General features: G+C 49.6%; 1 non-coding gene across 1 annotated transcript; it reads right to left on the bottom strand.

Annotated features, from left to right (window-relative positions):
- Nucleotides 1-1,417: 1,417 nt before the first annotated feature.
- Nucleotides 1,418-1,499, bottom strand: trnas-aga. The gene has a single exon. It is a non-coding gene; the product is annotated as a tRNA-Ser (tRNA).
- Nucleotides 1,500-11,444: the final 9,945 nt, after the last annotated feature.

Here is an 11,444-nt window from a genome sequence, read left to right as displayed (position 1 = left end):
CAGAAATAACAATAGAAAATGTTGGAAAACACTGGGGTGCCTTGGCAACGACTGGGGGGGGGGGGGGGGGGGGGGGCGAAAGAGAGTTAACGTTTCTGAGTTGCTAACGTTTTGTAGAAGTGAATCATGGGTGGGATTCTGTGTTGTGAGTCCGCCTCGCTATTGAGCCAAATCTCCATTCACCGCAGCGGGAATGGAGAATCAAAGTCATTGGGCTGGTTTCTCCGTTACTGGGACTGTCCCCACGCCGGCATCAGAACTTTCACGCCAGAAAAACTGACATGAAAGGGCCACATATTCCTCGCCCTGCAGGGGGCTAGCAGGAACCCGGCATAGATCGAGCAGCTTTTGCTGCAGATACTGGCCCCCGCACTTCCTGGTCGGAGGCCCCGCGTGCGCACCGCAGCAGCCTCCAGCAGCCGCGCTGTGCTCCAGGGCGGACTCGGACTGCGGAGCTGGACCCTAAAAATAACCCCCCTCCCCCCGATCGGCCGTGTGCCCGACCCTGGCCGCTTGCACCAACATTGCCCGGCTGAGCTTAAGGCACCCCCTGCTCTCTGATTGGCCCACCCCTGACCAGGGTGGCCGCGGACTGAGTCCGCAGCCGCCGCACGAGTATCCCAAGCGGCTGAACCACATTAGATCCACACCGTCGGGGCTTTGGCCGCTTGGGGGCGGAGCGGGCCTCCATTAATGGCCCCAGACAGGTACTGGGCGGCGGAGAGTGAGCCGCTTTTCGGGGCCCGCAGAATCAGGGTACCGGCGCTGGTCCCGATTCCGTGCGGGGAAATGGATTCTCCGTCCCCGCTCCGGCCGCGTCGGGGTGCAGAGAATACAGCCCGTTATTTTATTTCGTAAATTGGTGCATGTGACATGAGATATTTGTGTCCAGGTTTTCAACGTGTTCCCTGTGGTTTAACCGAGGGAGCACGAATGTGGCAGATGGAATATAACATGGAGATGTGTAGTTATCCACTTTGATGATGCAGATTTTGATGGGTCTCTACGAAGAAAATGAACACTTACCTTCCCATCAACTCTATTTTTTGCAACAGCTGGACCTCAGAGATCAGTCCCTTAGACCACGATTTAATAATAATAATAATTTTATTATTGTCACAAGTAGGCTTACATAAACACTGCAATGAAGTTGCTGTGAAAAGCCCCTAGTCACCACATTCCGCCGCCTGTTCGGGTACACAGAGGGAGAATTCAGAATGTCCAATTGAAAATGAAAATCGCTTATTGTCACGAGTAGGCTTCAAATGAAGTTACTGTGGAAAGCCCCTAGTCGCCACATTCCAGCGCCTGTTCGGGGAGGCTGGTATGGGAATTGAACCCGTGCTGCTGACTTGCCTTGGTCTGCTTTCAAAGCCAGCGATTTAGCCCTGTGCTAAACAGCCCCTTTAAAATGACACGTAGTTGGCAGTATTTGAATCTGCGCGGGGAAACCCCAATGGATTTCTAGTCCATCACCTTAACCATTCGGCCACGACTACAATTCACCTAACAGCACATCTTTCGGGACTTGTGGGAGGAAACCGGAGCACCCAGAGGAAACCCACGCAGACACGGGGAGAACGTGCAGACTCCGCACAGACAGTGACCCAAGCCGGGAATCGAACCCGGGACCCTGGTGCTGTGAAGCAACAGTGCTAACCACTGTGACTTCCAACAAAAGAAAAAAAACGCGAGGGTTTAAAGGGACTTTGTACCTGTCAGTAACCAGTCCGAGCTCTACGACAGCCATTGATGTCTCTGAGTTTGTGACCCCAAAAGCACACCTCCTGACCCCACTGGGGTCATGACCCAAAGATTGGGTAAACCCTAATATAGATTGCAAATTGTTGACGCCCAAGTACTGATACACTTTTGCTAACGCGGAAGGGGCTCCCACATGTGACCCAGACCCCTTTTCCTGGGTTAAGGATCATTATCTGGTTGGAGGACAGTCCCTCAACATTTTCTCAGTTACGAGGATAAATTCTGCACCTGTCAGAGGTCAGCTAACATTTTTATTCCTGAGTGATTACTGTTCTATGTCTCTTGTGGTTTCACATATTGTAAAAGAAGCAGCCACCATTTCTGCTATTTTACTGTAATTTAGTCAAGTGCCAGATGTAGCAATTTTTCACACAAGTAAAGCTTATAAGAGCTTTATTTGTACCAAGCTATTTCCCCATTTCCTGCAGGCAAGTTTTTAGGGAACCAATTGAACCTTAAAACAGATTTTATTTGAAGATCCTCTTTGGGATTTACATCCTCATTTTAAACTTCTCCTTTAAGTACATTGGGTAAGAAATCTCTTCCTTAAAATTTGTTTTTCTTGACTGTGGAAAATTACCAAGAATTTTATCTTTTTTGACAGGTATCTATCCAAGTACAGCCCTCTCTCCCAAAATGGAATTATTGGTGTCTTCCTCTCTTAGCTTTCTTCAGAAACTTTTGCCAGTTCTCAGTGGCACAGTGATTAGCACGGCTGCCTCACAGCTCCAGGGTCCCAGTTTCGGTTCCCGGCTGGGTCACTGTCTGTGCGGAGTCTGCATGTTCTCCCAGTGTCTGCGTGGGTTTCCTCCGGGTGCTCCGGTTTCCTCCCACAGCCCAAAGATGGTTAGGTGGGGTTACGGGAATAGGGAGGGGGAGTGGGCCCTGGAGGGTCAGTGTCGACCCTAGAGGGTCAGTGTCGGCTCGATGGGCCAAATGGCCCCCTTCTGCACTGTAAGGATTCAATGGATGATCTGAACAGTAAAGACACATAGTGGAGCCAAAGGGGGTGTGGTGAATGTATTCACCCAAGTATGAACTGTCTGTATAATGCTGTGACCTATGACCTTGTACCCTGTGGGAGCCTCTGGCTCCGCCCTCCCCGGGGCGATATATAGACTGGCCACCTGTGGGTTGCGCTCCTTTGTACAGCAGACACTGGCAGGCGAGTTCCTGGATAATAAAGCCTTATATTCACTCATTCTCACAGTCTCACAGTGAATTGACGGTATAACAGGAGGGTTATAACCTGTCTAAACATTTTGCGATTGGTCACTGTAGGATAGCATCCATTTTGTTCCTTAGTGCCTCCATCTTGAGGCTCCAGATTCACCCTGCCGAACAGCACAGCTCTCCCGCTCCTAATTTGTATGTTCATATGTTCGTATGTCAACATTCCCCAGTTTCCCAGATCGATCGCCTTTCTGCCAAGTTGGCCAAATCTTAGGTTTAACCCTTGGACTGGTCAAACCTCAGACTGGTCAAAAATCAGACTGGCCACTGCTGCCTCTGGACGCTGAGGTCCCAGGTTCGATCCCGGCTCTGGGTCACTGTCCGTGTGGAGTTTGCGCATTCTCCCTGTGTCTGCGTGGGTCTCACCCCCACAACCCAAAGATGTGCAGGGTAGGTGGATTGCCCAGGTGGATTCCACTATGAACTAGCAGTGGCCAACATCCTTACCACAGCATGCTCTTGGGAAACTTCAGCTGTATTTTGCAAAATTATGTACAGATTTCCAAATGATGTCATTTTGTGTAGCTCGCGGCTTTAGACAAAGCTGAGATGATCGGGTCGGTGTGTAACTGGGACAAGAGAACCTTTCTTTGTGTGTTTAACTGTTAAAAACTCCGCAGCTAAGCGGGAAGGTTTGGGGTCTGTAACGCACCATGAATCATTTACCACATACTGCAGAACACAGATCTAATCAGCTAACTCTAATTAACTGACACTGAGGAGTTAAACAGGGAGCGAATCGAAATCTGGAGAAGGGGGAACAGCTGATTCCGCTGGAGCGATTCCGCTACTATTGATGGGCCAGCACCGGCCCCACGTGGAACACAATCGATTCCAATGAGAAATAGTGCGAGATTTGCCGGGTCCGTGATCGACACTTGGGAGGTTGGCAAGCTGCAGTCGCCCATACACATTACACTGACTCTAGAAGAAGCCCCTTGGCCAGCGGCACAACTGTCAGCAAATTATGGCGATGTTGGAGACTTTCCGTTCCCCTTCTCTCTCCCTCAGCAGCCACGGCGCCGGTTTCACTATTTATAAAAACACAAGTGAACCACGGCGTCGGGAACTCGGCCCATCGGAGGCGGAGAATCGCGGAGGCCCCGGAGAATACTGGGATCGTGCCCACTAATGATGTGCACACGGTGTTTCTGTATGTGTGTTGCGGAACGCAATGTCGAGTTGATGGAGAATTGCGATTTGGCGTCAAATCGGCGGCAGTCACAATTTTGGCATCGGAACCTATTCTCCGCCCAATTGCCTTTCCCGATTTCGGCAAACGGAGAATCCCACCCCAGACATTTGATTGGCCGATTATCCATCTCAATCCCCTCTCCAGATGCCTCACATCGGATCAGCCCACTGGAAATGGGATCTTGGCTGTTATTTAATTATTACAATGCCTTTAATTTTGTAAACATCCATGTTTTAACACAGCAAAATTCTTCGACATTTGCCAATTTTGAAAGCTGTGACTTGATTTAATAGATTTTAAAGATTCATCTCCTCTGCAATATTTTTAATGGGACAAAAGTCAAAGTTAGTGGTGAAACCACAAGCCTCAGATGAGTTTGGGTAAGAGTGCTAATCAAGGTTTACTTTTGTTTCCGGGAGTTTGGTGAATAAGCAATAATGAGCCAACATGTCATGGCTCTGTGGGTAATTTTGATTCACAAGGTTGCAGGTTCAATACCCAGTCCAGGGACTGAAGCACAAGATCAAGACTAATGGTCAGAGGGAGTGCTGGACTGGGCGATGCTGTCAGCTGCTTCCCCAGGTGGGATGGAGTGTCAGTGTCACTGGACCAGTAATCCAAGTCCCAGGGTAATGATCGGGGGGAGGAGGGTTCGAATCCCACCTTGGCAGATGGTGGAATTAGAATTCATTAAAATGAAACCATTGCTGAATGTCATTAAAAACTGATTCATCAATGCCCTTTATGGAAAGGAATCTGCCATCCTTAGCCGGTCTGGCCTACATGTGACTCCAGCAATGTGGTTGACTCTGCTGCCCTCCGAAATAGCCGAGCAATCAGTTCAGGGGCGATAAGGGGTGAACAACAATGCCAGTAATTTCCACATCCCATGAAAGAAAAAAGACGAAACAATAGAGAAGTTAAAAAATCCTGTGACACTGTGAAAAGGAGATTAATATTGATCCCTCAACCGACAACAGTGAACGAGATTATCTGGTCATTATCACGGTGCCGTGTAGGGGAGATGCAAACAGAAGCTATTTAACGCAGGACTTTGGGATGTGCCTTGTAGTGTGTTTACTGCAGCCACCATTTTTATTGGTTTACTAGCTGGTCTCCCGTGGCATTGCTTAAATTAAGCCAGAGAGTTTGGCATCTGGTAATGACTGAAGTATTGAGCTGTCCAACTTCAAATTTAATTAACAGTATGTTTCAAATTATAAGTGAAGTTCCTCTCTCAAGCTGCCTCAGACTGGAGGAACTTTCAAGCTAGTTACTATAAAACCTTTTTATGCAGTTCAATTCAAGTCAACTTAACCTAAATTCGGACTGTAGACAATGCAGGTGAGCTATCTTATGGTAACTTGCTTTGCTTTTAAGTATTTTGCATTTAATCTGTGCTGCCGACTCCAGTGTGTTGCTGATCCCAGTGATTTCTGTCAAAATAATAGGGGCAATGTTCAAAGGACACCATCTGACTCTGCGTGTTCTTCACTATTTATGAACTCAGATTGTCCCAGAACTGAAAGAAATGATCAGCAAAACTTAATTTAGATAGTTATGACTAACATTAGAGCAGTTACTGCAATTCAGAAGTGCTTGGTTGCCATAAAACTCTTTGACATGAAAACAGATCAACATTCAGACCATTCAGCACATTAGTCCTGTCCTCGGCCAAATATCTCTACTTTGATAAAAGTTCCATATGTTCTTGCTCAGAATGTCAGCTGTGACTCAGACTGGAGAAGCTCTGAGGCAGCAGGATATGGGTTTAGTCCGAATCCAGGAACTTGAGCACAAATGTCAATGCTGAGATGTTAATGTTATGGGCGGCGCGGCAGCACAGTGGTTAGCACTGTTGCTTCACGGCTCCAGGGTTCCAGGTTCGATTCCCAACTTGGGCTACTGTCTGTTTGGAGTCTGCACGTTCTCCCCGTGTCTGCGTGGGTTTCCTCCGGGTGCTCCGGTTTCCTCCCACAGTCCAAAGACGTACAGGTTAGGTGGATTGGCCATTGATAAATTGCCCTGAATGTCCAAAAATGTTGGGTGGGGCTACTGGGTTACAGGGATAGGGTGGAGCTGTGAGCTGAAGTAGGGTGCTCTTTCCAAAGGCCGGTGCACACTCGATGGGCTGATTGGCCTCCTTTTGCACTGTAAATTCTATGATTCTATGAGGCTCGCAGACGACCGTGTACGATATAGAGTATTACACCATACACTACACTGTACGGCAAGATCATAAGAAATAGCAGCAAAAGTAGGTCATTCAGCCCCTTCTGCCTGCTCCACCATTAAATTAGATCATGATTGATCAGAGTATGCTCCCTGGTTCTAGATGTCCAAGGTGGGAACATCCTCTGAGCATCTACCCTGTCGAGCCTCCTCAGAACCTTGTACGTTCCAATAAGTTCAGCTCTCATTCCGCTAAACTCCAATAAGTAAGGTCCAACCTGATCAACATTTCCTCAAAAGGCAAACCCGCTTCACCCCAGAAATCAGTCCAGTGGACCTTCTTTGAACTGCTTCCAATGCAAGTAAGGTAAAGTCGCCATAGTCCCAGGTGACCATAGGCTGCTTTCCCCTTTGAGGGGGGAGAGCTGACTGCTGGTGATTTAACCTGAGTATCACCCCACCTCAGGGGAGGGGCAAGGTTGAGAAGGTGGGGCATTCATGAATAACCTCAGCCGGTGCAGGAATTGAACCACCGCCACAGGCCTCGTTCAGCATCACAAAACGGCTGGGGCTGGTTTAGCACAGGGCTAAAGTACTAGCTTTTAAAGTAGACCAAGGCAGGCCAGTAGCATGGGTCAATTCCCGTACCAGCCTCCCCGAACAGGCGCCAGAATGTGGCGACTAGGGGCTTTTCACACTAACTTCATTTGATGCCTACTTGTGACAATAAGTGATTTTCATTTCATTTCATTTCATTTCAGCTGTCCAGCCAACTGAGCTGAACCAGTGGAATGCCCGGTGGCACAGTGATTAGCACTGCTGCCTCACGGCACTGACCCGGGTGTGGTGGTATGAATTGCATAGCTGTCTGCCATTGGTGCAGAACACTGGCTTACCATTGGCCCTGGTCGGTCATGTGCCTCTCGACCGATTGGTTGAGACCAGTCATGTGACGGCTCTCCGATTGGCCGAGAGGCTGAGTTAACTCCGCCTCCAGAGCGAGGTATAAATACCCAGAACGCCCGGCGGTCGTCCATTTACTGTAGTCGACCGCAGGGCTAACTTCTAGCTTATTAAAGCCTAACTTTTGTACAGCAACTCGTCTCGCGTTCGATTGATGGTTCATCACCGGGTTCAATCCCGGCCCCGGGTCACTGTCCGTGTGGAGTTTGCACATTCTCCCCGTGTCTGTGTGGGTCTCCCCACAACCCAAAAAGGTGTGTGGGGTAGGTGGATTGGCCACGCTAAATTGGCCCTTAATTGGAAAAAAAATAATTAGGTAATCTAAATTTATTTACTTTTTTTTTATTTTGACTCTCCAATCGCATATTCCTGACAACACTAACAATATCTATTTAACCTCCTTAACATTGTAGAACTCCAGCCATGTCTCAATTCATTCACTACTGACACCCTCAGCCATGCCTTTGTTGTCTCTAGACTTTGCTCTTCCAATGCAACCCTGGACTCCCTCCCACATCCTAACCCCCATAAACACGACACTGTTAGTCGTGTTTAATTATATGATGGGCATTAACTGGGGATTGACATGTGATCATAATAAATAGGAATAGGCTAGGGCAGGGTTGGGCAAACTACGGCCCGCGGGCCGCATGCGGCCCGCCAAAGGTATTTCTGCGGCCCACCAAGTCATTAAAAAAAAAAAAAAAAATTTATTTTTTAAAAAGAATTTATTTTTTTTTAAAATTTTTTTTTAAGGTTAATGGGGGGGGGGGGGGCGTTGGGTTACTTACTGGTATAGGGTGGATACGTTGACTTGAGTAGGGTGATCATTGCTCGGCACAACGTCGAGGGCCAAAGGGCCTGTTCTGTGCTGTACTGTTCTATGTTCTATATGAGGCGCCCAGAATCATAACCGGGTGAAGTAATTATTTTACTTAATATACTATGCGGCCCTTTGTGAATTGTGAATTTATGAATGTGGCCCTTGCACGGAAAAGTTTGCCCACCCCTGGGCTAGGGTTAGGAGGTAAAACCAGAGAATTCCTATGGTGCAGAAGAAAGCCATTTAGCCCACCGGGTTTCATTGACACTTGTAAAGAGCACCCTACCTGGGCCTACTACCCCACCCTATGTGCATAACCCCACCTAATTGTACATCTTTGGACACTAAGGGGCAATTTAGTGTGGCCAATCCACCTACCCTGCACATCTTTTGGGTTGTGGAGGGTGACACCCACGCAGACACGGAGAGAATGAGCAAACTCCACACGGACAGTGACCCGGGGCCAGGATCGAACCAGGGACCCCGGCTCCACGAGGCAGCAGTGCTAACCACTGTGCCACCGTGCCGGTATATATTTGTACTGCGAGGCTCTGTAAATAAATACAAGACTATAAAAGTGTGTAAAGATTGGGTCCAGTTGTATTCTTCACCATTCCGAAATCTTCCTGAGATGATTCAAGATTCTGCAATCCATGTCCTAATTCGCACCAGGTCCCTGTTCCCTCATCACCCCTGGGCCCACATTGATTCCCATTTTCATCGTACCTTGATTTTAAAATTCTTATCCTTGCTTTCAAATCCCTCTCTGGCCTCACCCCCCTTCCTATCTCTGTAACTTCCTCTTGCTACCCAACTCTCCAAGTTACCTGTGCCCTGACCTCCTGTGCATTCCCAATTTGAATCGCTCCAGCACAGGAGGCCATGGCTTCAGCTGGAATTTGGAATTCCCTGCCTAAAACTACAACTGTGGCCAGGTTTTTGGTAATTCAGCCTAAAGCTTCCTCAGGAGGCTTTGTGTTATATTTTGTTCTATAATGTTTCCGTGACATACCTTGGGATGTTTTATACATTTTTTTTTAAAAATAATTATTATTGAGATTTTCAAAAAATATCAAAAACAGAAAATAACAACAAGAAAACAGTATTAACAACAACAAAAAGAAAAACACAATAACCCCCAAAACCAACCCCCCCCCCCCCCCCCCCCCCCCCCCCACCGTAACTACAAAAAGAAGAAATAGATAAGCACCCGGCTTATTCAATAAACACATATTCTTCCCTCCCCCGAAACAACCCCCCCCCCCCAAAGAACACAGGCCTCTTTCGCCTCCTGCACTCCCGGCTCCACTGCAACCCCAAATATTGCGAGTCCCCATCCTGGCTTGACCCTGGATCCCACCACCCTAGACACTGTCCTTGCTAACCCCTTCCAAAATTCCCCCAGCGCTGGGCAAGCCCAAAACATATGGGCGTAGTTCGCTGGGCTCCCCGAGCACCTAGCACACCTGTCTTCGCCCCAGAAAAACCTACTCATCCTCGTCCCGGTCATGTGGGCCCTATGCAGCACCTTGAACTGTATGAGGCTAAGCCTCGCACAGGAAGAGGGGGAGTTCACCCTTTCCAGGGCATCCGCCCACGTCCCCTCCTCAATCTCCTCACCCAGCTCCTCTTCCCATTTACCCTTCAGCTCCTCCACCGAGGCCTCATCCACCTCCTGCATGACGTGGTACACGTCCAAAATCCTCCCTCCTCCAACCCACACCCCCGAGAGCACCCTGTCCTGTACCCCACGTGGGGGCAGCAGAGGGAACCCCTCCACCTGCCGCCTGGCAAACGCCCTAACCTGCATGTACCAAAACATGTTCCCCGGGGGAGCCCAAACTTCCCCTCTAACTCCCCCAGGCTCGCAAACCTCCCATCCACAAACAGGTCCCTCAACCTCCTAATACCTACCATGTGCCAGCCAAGAAACCCGCAATCGATGCTCCCTGGTACAAACCGGTGGTTCCCCCATATCGGGGACTCCATCGAGACCCCCACCTCCCCCCTATGCCGTCTCCATTGCCCCCAAATTTTGAGGGTAGCCGCTACCACCGGGCTCGTGGTATACCTCGTTGGAGAGAGCGGCAACGGCGCCGATACCAGCGCATCCAGGCTTGTGTCCACGCAGGACGCCATCTCCATCCTCTTCCATGCTGCCCCTGCCCCGTCCATTACCCACTTACGCACCATCACTGCATTGGCAGCCCAGTAATACCCACAAAGGTTGGGCAGCGCCAGCCCCCCCTATCCCTGCCCCGCTCCAAAAACACCCTTCTCACCCTCGGGGTCCCATGCGCCCATACAAATCCCGTAATACTCCTATTGACCCTCCTAAAAAAGGCCTTCGGGATAAGGATGGGGAGGCACTGGAACAGGAACAAAAACCTCGGGAGCACCGTCATCTTGACGGACTGCACCCTGCCCGCCAGCGACAGCGGCAACATGTCCCATCTTTTAAACTCCTCCTCCATTTGCTCCACCAGCCTAGTGAGGTTAAGTTTGTGAAGGGCCCCCCAGCTCCTAGCCACCTGGACTCCCAGGTACTGAAAGCTCCTCCCTGCCCTTTTCAGCGGGGGCCTACCAATCCCCTCTTCTTGATCCCCCGGGTGCACGACGAACAGCTCACTCTTACCCAGGTTGAGCTTGTACCCAGAAAAGCCCCCAAATTCCCTAAGAATCTTCATCACCTCTGGCATTCCCCCCACTGGATCCGCCACATATAGCAACAAGTCATCTGCGTATAATGACACTCGGTGCTCCTCCCCACCCCTCACCAGACCCCTCCAATTCCTCGACTCCCTCAACGCCATGGTGCAGGGGCTCAATTGCCAACGCAAAGAGCAAGGGGGACAGGGGACACCCCTGTCTCGTCCCCCGGTACAACCGAAAGTACTCCGATCTCCTCCTATTCGTGGCTACGCTTGCCATCGGGGCCTCATATAACAGCCTCACCCAATGGACAAACCCCTCCCCGAACCCAAACCTTTCCAGCACCTCCCACAAGTACCCCCACTCAACCCTATCAAAGGCCTTCTCCATGTCTAATGCTACCACTATCTCCGCCTCCCCTTCTACTGCCGGCATCATTATAACATTCAGAAGCCTACGTATATTGGTGTTTAACTGCCTTCCCTTCACAAACCCGGTCTGGTCCTCATGAATGACCCACGGCACACAGTCCTCTATCCTTGTGGCCAAGATCTTCACCAACAGCTTGGCATCCACATTTAACAACGAGATCGGCCTATATGATCCAGACTGCAGGGGGTCCTTGTCCCGTTTAAGGATCAA

This window comes from Scyliorhinus canicula, chromosome 16, assembly GCF_902713615.1.
Source record: "Scyliorhinus canicula chromosome 16, sScyCan1.1, whole genome shotgun sequence".
NCBI classification, from domain to species: Eukaryota; Metazoa; Chordata; class Chondrichthyes; order Carcharhiniformes; family Scyliorhinidae; genus Scyliorhinus; species Scyliorhinus canicula.
The sequence above is the reverse complement of the archived record's forward strand: the minus strand, read 5'-3'. Positions and strand labels throughout refer to the sequence as shown.